The 9,290-nt window shown below is 45.0% G+C and overlaps 1 long non-coding RNA gene across 2 annotated transcripts; it reads right to left on the reverse strand.

The window, feature by feature from the left end:
* Window positions 1–3,934: 3,934 nt before the first annotated feature.
* On the reverse strand, window positions 3,935–9,154 carry LOC149859864 (uncharacterized). Of its 2 annotated transcripts, none has more exons than XR_016443484.1 (2): window positions 8,883–9,154; window positions 3,935–7,039 (listed from the first exon to the last, which is right to left on the reverse strand). It is a non-coding gene; the product is annotated as an uncharacterized LOC149859864 (long non-coding RNA). The 2 variants fall into 2 exon arrangements; XR_016443485.1 differs by lacking the exon at window positions 8,883–9,154 and adding an exon at window positions 7,142–8,031.
* Window positions 9,155–9,290: the final 136 nt, after the last annotated feature.

Below are 9,290 nucleotides of genomic sequence, written 5' to 3' on the forward strand. Positions count from 1 at the left end.
TCTGAAGAGACTGCACTTGAATCAACAGAAGGTAGATCTTTGGCTCTGCGACACTACACCTGATCAATCTGAGATACAAAACAACAAGGAATAAAGGAAACAAGTATGGTGAAACCTTAACAGAAAGACAACAATAATCAATCAGGATCTATAAAACCCTCACATAAAGAGACTGAGAAGACCAACCATTCACCTTACAAAGGAGACAAGTACACAATAATGATAGAGGGCAGTTACATCAGAAACACTTACTCTCTCTGTTTTACAGCTTAAGAAGAAAGGAACAATCAAAGAAAAAAAGTAGCAAACAGATCATAAAAGGAAACCTTTTAATAATGCGTATGTAGCTGTAGCTGTAGCTGTAGAATTCACTAACGTACTATGGAAATTGACTCTAAGAGTTCAGCAATTTCTGACTGTACTGGAAACCTGGGAATGTCACCATCAGCAAGGTGTTCAGAAAAGACATAAACTGGAAGGACAGAAGAACGAATGCCAATGTTCTAGCTCAAGCAAACCCCACCAGCACTGAAGCTGTGTTTATATGGCACCAGCTCTGTTGGCCAGGGCATGTCATAAGAACTGACAACTGGCTCCTAAAACAGGTCCTATACTCCCAACTCACCAGTGGTCACCGCTCTAGAGGTGGGCAAAAGGAGAGATTCAAGGACACCTTGAAAGCCAAGCTGAAGAAATGCCATATTAACATCAGTACCTGGGAAACTCAAGCACTGACCTGTTCCCGACGGTGCCATGGAGTGAAAAGCATTAACCATTTCAAGCAAACTCACCTCTCTATAGAGGCAGTTGGAGAGAGAGACAAAACAAGAGAGCCACCACCCCAGGTTACCAGGATTTGCTGCTCCTCCTCCCGGAACTGGATGCCACGTCCGCAGTCAAACATGAGGTTCTCAGATTGGCCTCTTCAGTCATTTCTGGACTTACCAATAACTTCCCATCTTCTGGGCAACTGTTGTCCTCATATCAGGGTCTGCTGACAACAAATACCATCCATATAAGTGTTCCCAAGGGGGAGTGAAGTAGACTGGTTAAACAGCACTTAATTGGTTGCACTCCCAGTTTATTTTACTTAATAATCCTACTCATTCTCACAGGAAAATACCAAGCAGGACAGGTCTTAAATTCTAATGTGAGCAACAAACAAAAAACAATGCTTTTTAATATCTAGCCTTATATGCATCATAAAGAGGAAAATACAGGATCGCTTGTTTTTCCTTTGAAGGGCCCATTCAAACATTGGCCAGACTAAAACAGGTGTAGAATGCTTTTGGAAACAGTTCAGTTTAGCCTCATTCAAAGTACATATCACTCCGAGAAGTTGTTAGACTTTCCTTATAGCTATGCTAGAGGAAATGTGCAGTACCTGTGGCCTCATCTATCACAAGGTCAAAGAAACACCAAGCTGTTTTGGGTCATGTGGAGTAAACCTGCTCTGTCTGCGTGGTTTACCGAATAAGGCAAAGGCAATACTTGTTTGCTTTATTCCTTGTTGTTTTTATCTCAGATTGATCGGGGTAGTGCCAGAGAGTCAAAGATCTACCTTCTGTTGATTAAAGTTCAGACTCTTGATTAAAGTTCAGACTCTTCAGAGTCCAATAAGAGAGGTTCTTGCTAAATTTACTAACTAAAGGACATTTTCTGGCAATGATAAACAAGCACAGAAAGAAGGAAACGTATAAGAAAGAAGTGAATAGAATTCGTCGACAAAAATGATGTTGAAATAGAGTAAAGATTAGTAACTGTGTCATAGGTATTGGTAAATTAAGAGTCAGAAACGTTACAGGGAAGCTTGTAATTATTCCAAAACCAAACATCACAAGACTAGGAAATTTAGAGTTAAAGTTGCATTGAAAATAAATCCAAACAATCTGAACTGCCCTTTAGTTATACAATGGATGCATCTATATGGGCAAATGCTCCAAGGTGGGTTTACTCTAGAGCAGGGGTTCCCAAAGTTTTTATGCTGCAGCCTGGCAAACCGCGGTCTACAGTTTGCTGGTCTGCAGTCACTTTTGGTCCAGCAGCTGACCATGCTGTGGACCGGCAGTGGGCTGCGGCCCAGGGATTGAGAGCCCCTCCTCCAGGATAATTTACTATTACAGTAAACCCACCCCAGACAGGTAATCATGGAGTGGTGGCTGGGAGATGATTTTTCTCTCCCAGCCCCCTCCCCATTCTGTGCTCCACAATTGCAAAGTGGGGGCTGGGAGCTCCCTGCTGCTGAGGCACATTGTCCCTGCCCGGGCTTCGGTAGTGGAGCCCTGGCAACAGGCAGCTCCTGGGGGCAGGGAACAATCAGCCTCTGCTAGGAGACAGGTGTCTCCTGGTCAGTCATCTACACATTTGCTCCCAGTCAGCCATTTATACATGAGGTACTGCACAGTAATTACTCCTGAGTAAATTTGCTATTTGTATTTACAAGTGGCAAATTTGCTTGCAATTAGAACAAATTACTATGCAGGAAGCATCTGTATGTGTAGACAGTGATGCTTACTGCACAGTAGTTTGCTCTAGTCTTGAGTAAACTGTCTTGTGGCGACACAGACACAATATGATTAAGAGATTTCAGTGTTTGTGGACGTAAATTAGATTACACTGATAATTGAGATGATAATTATCTTGCCCTACCCAAAAAGGCTGAAGACATTAGATATTAATCATTTTTTTCCCTCTTATGTCATCACTGTAGTGCAGAGGTAAGATTATTTGAGTATCTTAACTGTGCATTTCTTCCCATAATTTAGCTGGATTTTCTTTTATGTGTTAGCTTATTTTTGACTGATTTGGTTTTGTAGTGCTTGGTTTTCTTATAATTACCAACATCTCTAGAGGTTTTCATCCTTAAATTACTAATATATATCCTTAATCTTCACTCCATCTTAATAGTTTTTAGCGTTAAAATTTCCAGACTTGTTTAAATATCATTCATTTAGTTCTACAGTATTAAACAGAACTCCCAGAGACATTGTTACCAAGCAGTCTTTCTACAGACATTGTATACAAGCCCTTAAGAACTGCCCCTATGTTTCTGACTCAGGTCCTCCAATAATACTGCCTCAGAGCACAGTGGAGCTGAGGCAACATTACTAGCCCAACAGACTGTTGGCATCAGGAAAGGCCCTGAAATAGTATCTGGCTTTCAGAGACTAGAATACACAAATTGTACCGAGGCCATTAGTGCCACACACATCCCTATGATTGCTCCTTCAATATCTTAAAGAAGTTGCTGTTGGTCCTCCAGAATTTCATGATCCATACAAGTATGGGAAACACTGGCAAGATGCAGATCAGCTAGGTTTTGAGACATGTATAAATTAGGACCTTGCTTCTTCTAAAAACATGACCATGGGGCACAAATGCTCACCATGACTTTGAGGGACAGTGCCTATTCTCTCCTGCTGTAGCTCATGAAGCTCATCTATACCCAGACAAGGAGTTGTAAAGAAAATGCAGTTATATTTTTTTGGCAGCTGCAGAATGCTGTTCGAACGTACATTCAGAAAGGGGAAGCCAAATGGCATTGCCTCTAAAGTTGATGAGGATAAGAACACTGTATGTATGTTTGTGGTCTGCTGCACCCTACACAAGATGCACAATACTAGAGTCGTATATTTTCATCTGGAATAGTCTCTGGATGCTAATGGACTTCTGAGTTAATTTACACAACTAAAAGCATCCTTGTAAGCAACATGGGCTTAGGATCCAGGAAGGCAAGGGAGTATTAGGGATTGTCTTTGTATCTATGTCAAGTGTAGCAATATTCAGCTTGTGGAAAGGTTGCTTAAGAGGGGACATGGTATCAGTGTTCAAGTATTTTAAGGGATGCCATAAGAGAGAAAACACCTTTTATTTTCCATTGCAGGGAGCAGGATGTAGACCAATGGTTTGCAGTAAAGTTGATTTAGACTGGATATCTGGAAAAAAAACTTATTTACTGTTGGAACAATGAGGCAGTGGTATAGATTGCCTAGGAAGGCTGTGGAATCTCCACTACTGGAGGTGTTTAAGAAGAGGTTGGACAAACATTGCTATGGGGTGTTCTAGGATTAGCAATACCTATGCTCTGCTATGGGTATTTCTCATGCTGTCTATAGTCTTTTGTTTGCTGCCACATGGGGTCAGGAAGGATTTTTTTTTCTGCTCCTGCTGCTACATTTAGGTTTTTATTTTTATTTTTATTTTTCACCTTCCTAAAAACCCCCAGGTGATGGCTGCAGCAAAGGCCAGGGATTGGGGTGTATCAGTGCTCCTGTTGGGACTGAAACCCAGAGGTTCCTGGCTAGAGGGTCTTCTGCTCAGGATCAGACTGATCACTATATTTGGGGTGAGGAACAAATTTTACCCCATGATCAAATTTGTATGGACTGAGTGGGTTCTGGCCTTCTTCTGTAGTGTAGGGGTATGGCCCCCTTCCTTGGATCTCCAAGAGTATTTTAACCCTTACAACAGCAGGACTGCCATTGTTTCCCTCTTTTACATGTGGCAGGTTAAGGTGTTATGTCTTCTGGTTATATTAGGGTTGACTGTGTATTTTGTTGATAGGTTAGATCAGTGGTCACCAGTAGATCTTGGAGCCTCTTAGAGTCAATCCAAGGCTGGAGTGGAGGGCTGAGTGCCCACGTGCATGCGTGCGCGCGCCCCAGTCCAGCACGTCAGTCCATGGGGGAGGGAAGGGGTGGGGCAAGATTCAGGCCCCTGCAGCGAAGGACAGTGCCGCAGAGGTAGGAGCAGGTGTAAGTTGAGTGGGGCCCTGGCTGGGTGGGATTTACCTGCTGGGGAGGTGCATCCCCAAATAAATTTTTCTCAATCTTCCCCCTGCCCTTCCCTCCCCACAGACTTACCTGCTGGGCAAGGCGGAGGGGTGGGGTATGGTGGCAGTGCATGGTAGATCTGGTGTTGCTTTTAAATGCCAAAGGTGATCTCCTACTTAAAAAGGTTGGAGACCACTGGGTTAGACAATGGATTTGTATGGGATATTTTGGATAGGGATGATTCTGCCTCAGGAAGGGGGTAGGATTAAATGACCTGTGAACCCCTACTTCCAGCCCTACTTTTCTATGGTTCTATGAATTGTGTAACCCAGGTACGCCCAAGGGTGTGCCCTATTCTCAAATCAGATGGGATGGGTAGGCAGGAGGGGAAGCTGTAAGAGGGAAGCCAGAATTTAGAGCAGATCCCTCTTTCCTCTACAGAGTTTGCTCAAGCCCAAAGTTCTTAACTATGTACAAGTTATTGAGTTATAAGATACACAAATATAAAACTAAATATCATATACATATATTTACACAGTGAACATTAACCAATAACCACGGTCAAACCCTAAATAACACTATTTACCAATCACAATAAAACACTTTTAAGCAGCATTAACACAATACATAATACAGCAGTGCCTGCAGGTGGTTGCCGCTTGCCATCCTTCCCCCTTCTTGTTGCCAACACCACCGGAGGCATCTGTAGGCGGTTGTTGATTGTAGCTGGCCGCTGCTGACAGGGGTGTCTGCTGGTGGTCGCTGACCACTGGTTGGTGTTTGCTCCCCTCAGCCATTGTTGCAGCTGTGGCCACCTGCAGGAGCTCTCTGCTCACTGCTGCTGCGCTCCCACCGCCACCATCGCCTGTGCCTGTGGGTGGTCGCCATGCCCCTCTAGCCTCTGGGCCATGCGTATTTCACGAGCAGCCCAACACCCTATCAACCCGGGTTCAAGCTCCCCTGCAACTTATGGATTAAACTAAACAGGATTTGGTTTAAAATGCCACATTTTATAAGATTGGCTTAAAGGACAGTCCAATATGTGAGTGTGGCAATGCACCACAGACTGCTGACAACCTCCTTTCATGTGCAGTACACCTGTGCATGCAGGATGAGGACCTGGCAAGCATGAACGATAAAGCAGTTGTGTAGCTCTGCCCATTAATGAAATGTAGTGGGGGAAATGAAGTATATGAGAGAAGAAGAAAGTGCATGCTGTGTCTATTTTTTACCTGAGGTGAAGGGACATCTGCATAGGGTCTCTTGTACCTGACTAATTTTTTGGATTGCATGAGGCCAGGGCTAACTTACCTGCCCAATAAAATATCAGTTTAAATGTAACTTTCTCTGTTTGCTCATTCGATTTTGTATGGGACACAAGGAGACATTTTACTAGTTTGTATGGATTGCCTGCTGTTTTTATACCTCAATAAAAACTTTTGCTATGACTTCCTGTTTCCATTCAATTTAGTAGCAACAAGCACTTAAATAGAGACCTTTAACAAACTCAGAAGTATATGCAACAAAAATTTTAAGAACATTGCACTCAGCCCTAGTGACCATCAGCAAGAGAAGTGTCTTTGTTTTGTTTTTGACAAACTATAAGATAGTCTGGAAAACCAAAATGTAGTGATATGTCCTGCTATCCCTCTCCAGTCTGTTGTAGCTTTGATATGATACTGCACAAGGGTTGAACAAGCAGGGATTATTTTCTCCCCTGAAGTTGCTATAACTATTTTCCATGGTGCCACTGGCCAGTTCCAGAGCCTGAAGAATCGGTATGTTGGTGGAGCACAGCTGAGAGGGTGTTGGAGCTGGGACTTGCACTATTTTTGGTAGCTCTTTAAACACTTAGAGGGACTTGTGTTGCAAGAGTCATGTGCACTTGTATCTAGGTGAGATACTACTAGGCCAATGAACAGTGCCTGGCCCTGCATAGGACACCACAGAGCAGCCACTGTTGTAGGAAGCTCCAAAGTCTATAAAAAGCTGTAGATGTGTATGGGAGCTTGGAACTGTTTACTACGATTCTGAAGAGGTGATTCGTAAGTGCCTGGTTCTGCTCTCTTTCTACAGTTTTAATTTCCTTGTCTTTTCTAAGTCTCTCTGCTCTTGTTCCTCCCATGCTTACAATAGCTGCTTGAATTAGGCTCCTCTCTTTTGTATCTTCACAGTGCTGTCATCCCCAGCCCTCTTGTCTTTCCTCCCTCTCCAGTAGGGTTCATGTGCTCAAGTTCCCAGACAGGATGCAGCAGAGCTCAAAGTGACTGTAAAAGAAGTGAAAGACAGGTCATTATTTTCCTGGAAATGTATGAAATTAATTCCTTGCAGCAGTTCTGCCTAACAATGGGACAGGCTTCAACACTTACTGTTTTTGGTGTGCCATCCTTTCTTATCTCTGAGTTTGGAAGTCCAGTGGTAGGAAGAGAAAAATTAACAAGATAACGACTGAGCCCCTTGTGGTATAGTTTTTGGTTTTGCCATCTCTTTTAATTTGTTCTAAATGTTTAGTAACTTAAAATAGAAGTCAAACTGCCTGTCAGTAGCACAGAGTTGGGGAGGCCGTGTCTGCATAACTTCATAACGAAGCCTGAGTTTTTTCAAGCCGGGCACTTTAAGACAAAGTTTGGAGGCCTCTGAATGGAAAAGACATGTGGTGCTCTAGACTGGTAGAGGGGATCATTCAAGCTAACTAAAAGAGATTTTTAAAAGCCTAGTGACAAAATGCTTATGAATAGAAAGGTTAGAGATGGACTGGGAAAGTTTACTGTACCGTAAGGCCCCTTCTGCACATGCAGGGAAGGGTGTGATTGGATCTAATGCGTGATCCTGGGCATCAGCTAAAAGCAGGCTGCCATGGCTGGGAGCCCCCTTTCCTGAGGGGGCTCCCAGCCAAGGGGGTACATGCAGTTGGGACCAAGAATCCCACTCTTAACAGGGTTCTCAGTCCCAGCTGCACCATACAGGCAGGCAGGACTGAGAGTCCTGCAGCTGACACATGTAGGCCTGTGGGTTTCATGCATCCTTGAGCCTTGGGCTTTCATGATTCCCTGGCCCTGGTAGTTTCGTAGTAGACATGATGCACCCTGTGGCTGGGAGCCCTGTCAGGTGATGGGACTCCCAGCTGCCGGGGAGACCCTGCTACACATGCAAATTGAAGCTCAGTAGCAACCATGATGCTAATATACATTTTCAGGTACTCCATTGGGGTTTTAAAATGTAATAGTCATGTTGCCTTCCTGATGTAAAATTTACATGCTGTAATCTATAACTAATATACACAAGCATGCAGGCCCATTTGTGCTGTGGTGGGCACATTGGTGTTCCAGTAACCTCCCAGAATAGATTCAGACAGTTGGCAACCCTGGTTGAAGCTTTTTCCTGTGCTAGGTACTTTGCATATGTAGAGGGTCTTAAGGTAATTGCATAATTAACCTGTTAATACCTGTGTAGAGGGAGCTTGACCTAAGGGTGCCTATATATGTGCAGTAAGGCTGCTCCTGTGCACTATAATTACAAGTGCACAAAGGGGGGACCCTGAGCAGAGTACCCTGGACCTCTTTGTGGCACTGGACTCATGTGACAGGAGACTGGGTGACATGGACCTATGATCAGCCCCATTAAACTGCATTTCTTGTTTTAGGTCAGAAATCAAAACCCTTGGACATGTCCAGTAAAGGATGCAGTGCTTTGCTTCTTGCCAGGGGAATGCTCAGGCAAGGCTCTGCCAACTGGACTTCCTGAGGGGCAGCATGTACGAGCCTGCGGTTTATCTCAAACGTGAGCAAACTGGGACTTTTGGGATCCGCCACACTGGCAAAGGGGCCACAACACTGCAACGCTACTGAGCGGAGCTGGCCTGCAGAAGGATGCCTGGCATCACAAGTTCATCCAGCTCCATCCCTGCCCCAGGGCTAGGGTTGCCAACTGTCTGAATCTCTTCTGGGTTTCTGAAACACCAATGTGCCTGCCGCACAGCATGAACAGGCCTGCATGCTTGCGTGTATCAGTTATGGATTACAGCGTCTAGATTTTACGTCAGGAAAGCAACACGACTATTACATTTTAAAATCCCACTGGACTACTGTATAAATAGGATTCAACATTTACTTTAATGACTGCTCTGTCTTCATCTCCTGGGTGATTCTCAGCAGTCTCTTGGAGTTGTATTTAATTCCTGGAGTCTCCAGGGCAATTCTGGAGAGTTGGCAACCCGTCCCAGTGCTAGCGGCCATTCGCCTAAATCCGGGCTTGGTGCTGCAGGCCGCCTGCCTTCAGCACAAGCGCAGGGGAGCGGTTGCTCTCGGCCGCCCTCGGTGCCTGCGGCCACTTGCTCCAGCGCGCCGGGCTCGGCCCGGCGTAGCGACCGCAGGGAGCGGCGCCGCAGCGTGACGCTACGCGAAACCAAGGCCGCGAAGGATGACGTCAAACCCCGTCGCTGCTGCCAGCCCCACCTCTGCTGGGCCCGCGACGGAAGCTCCTGAGGGCCAACCACCTCCACGAGGGGAGGAACACAAG

The sequence above is a fragment of the Crocodylus siamensis genome, chromosome 7 (genome assembly GCF_052110815.1).
Source record: "Crocodylus siamensis isolate JL-2025a chromosome 7, ASM5211081v1, whole genome shotgun sequence".
Classification (NCBI taxonomy): Eukaryota; Metazoa; Chordata; order Crocodylia; family Crocodylidae; genus Crocodylus; species Crocodylus siamensis.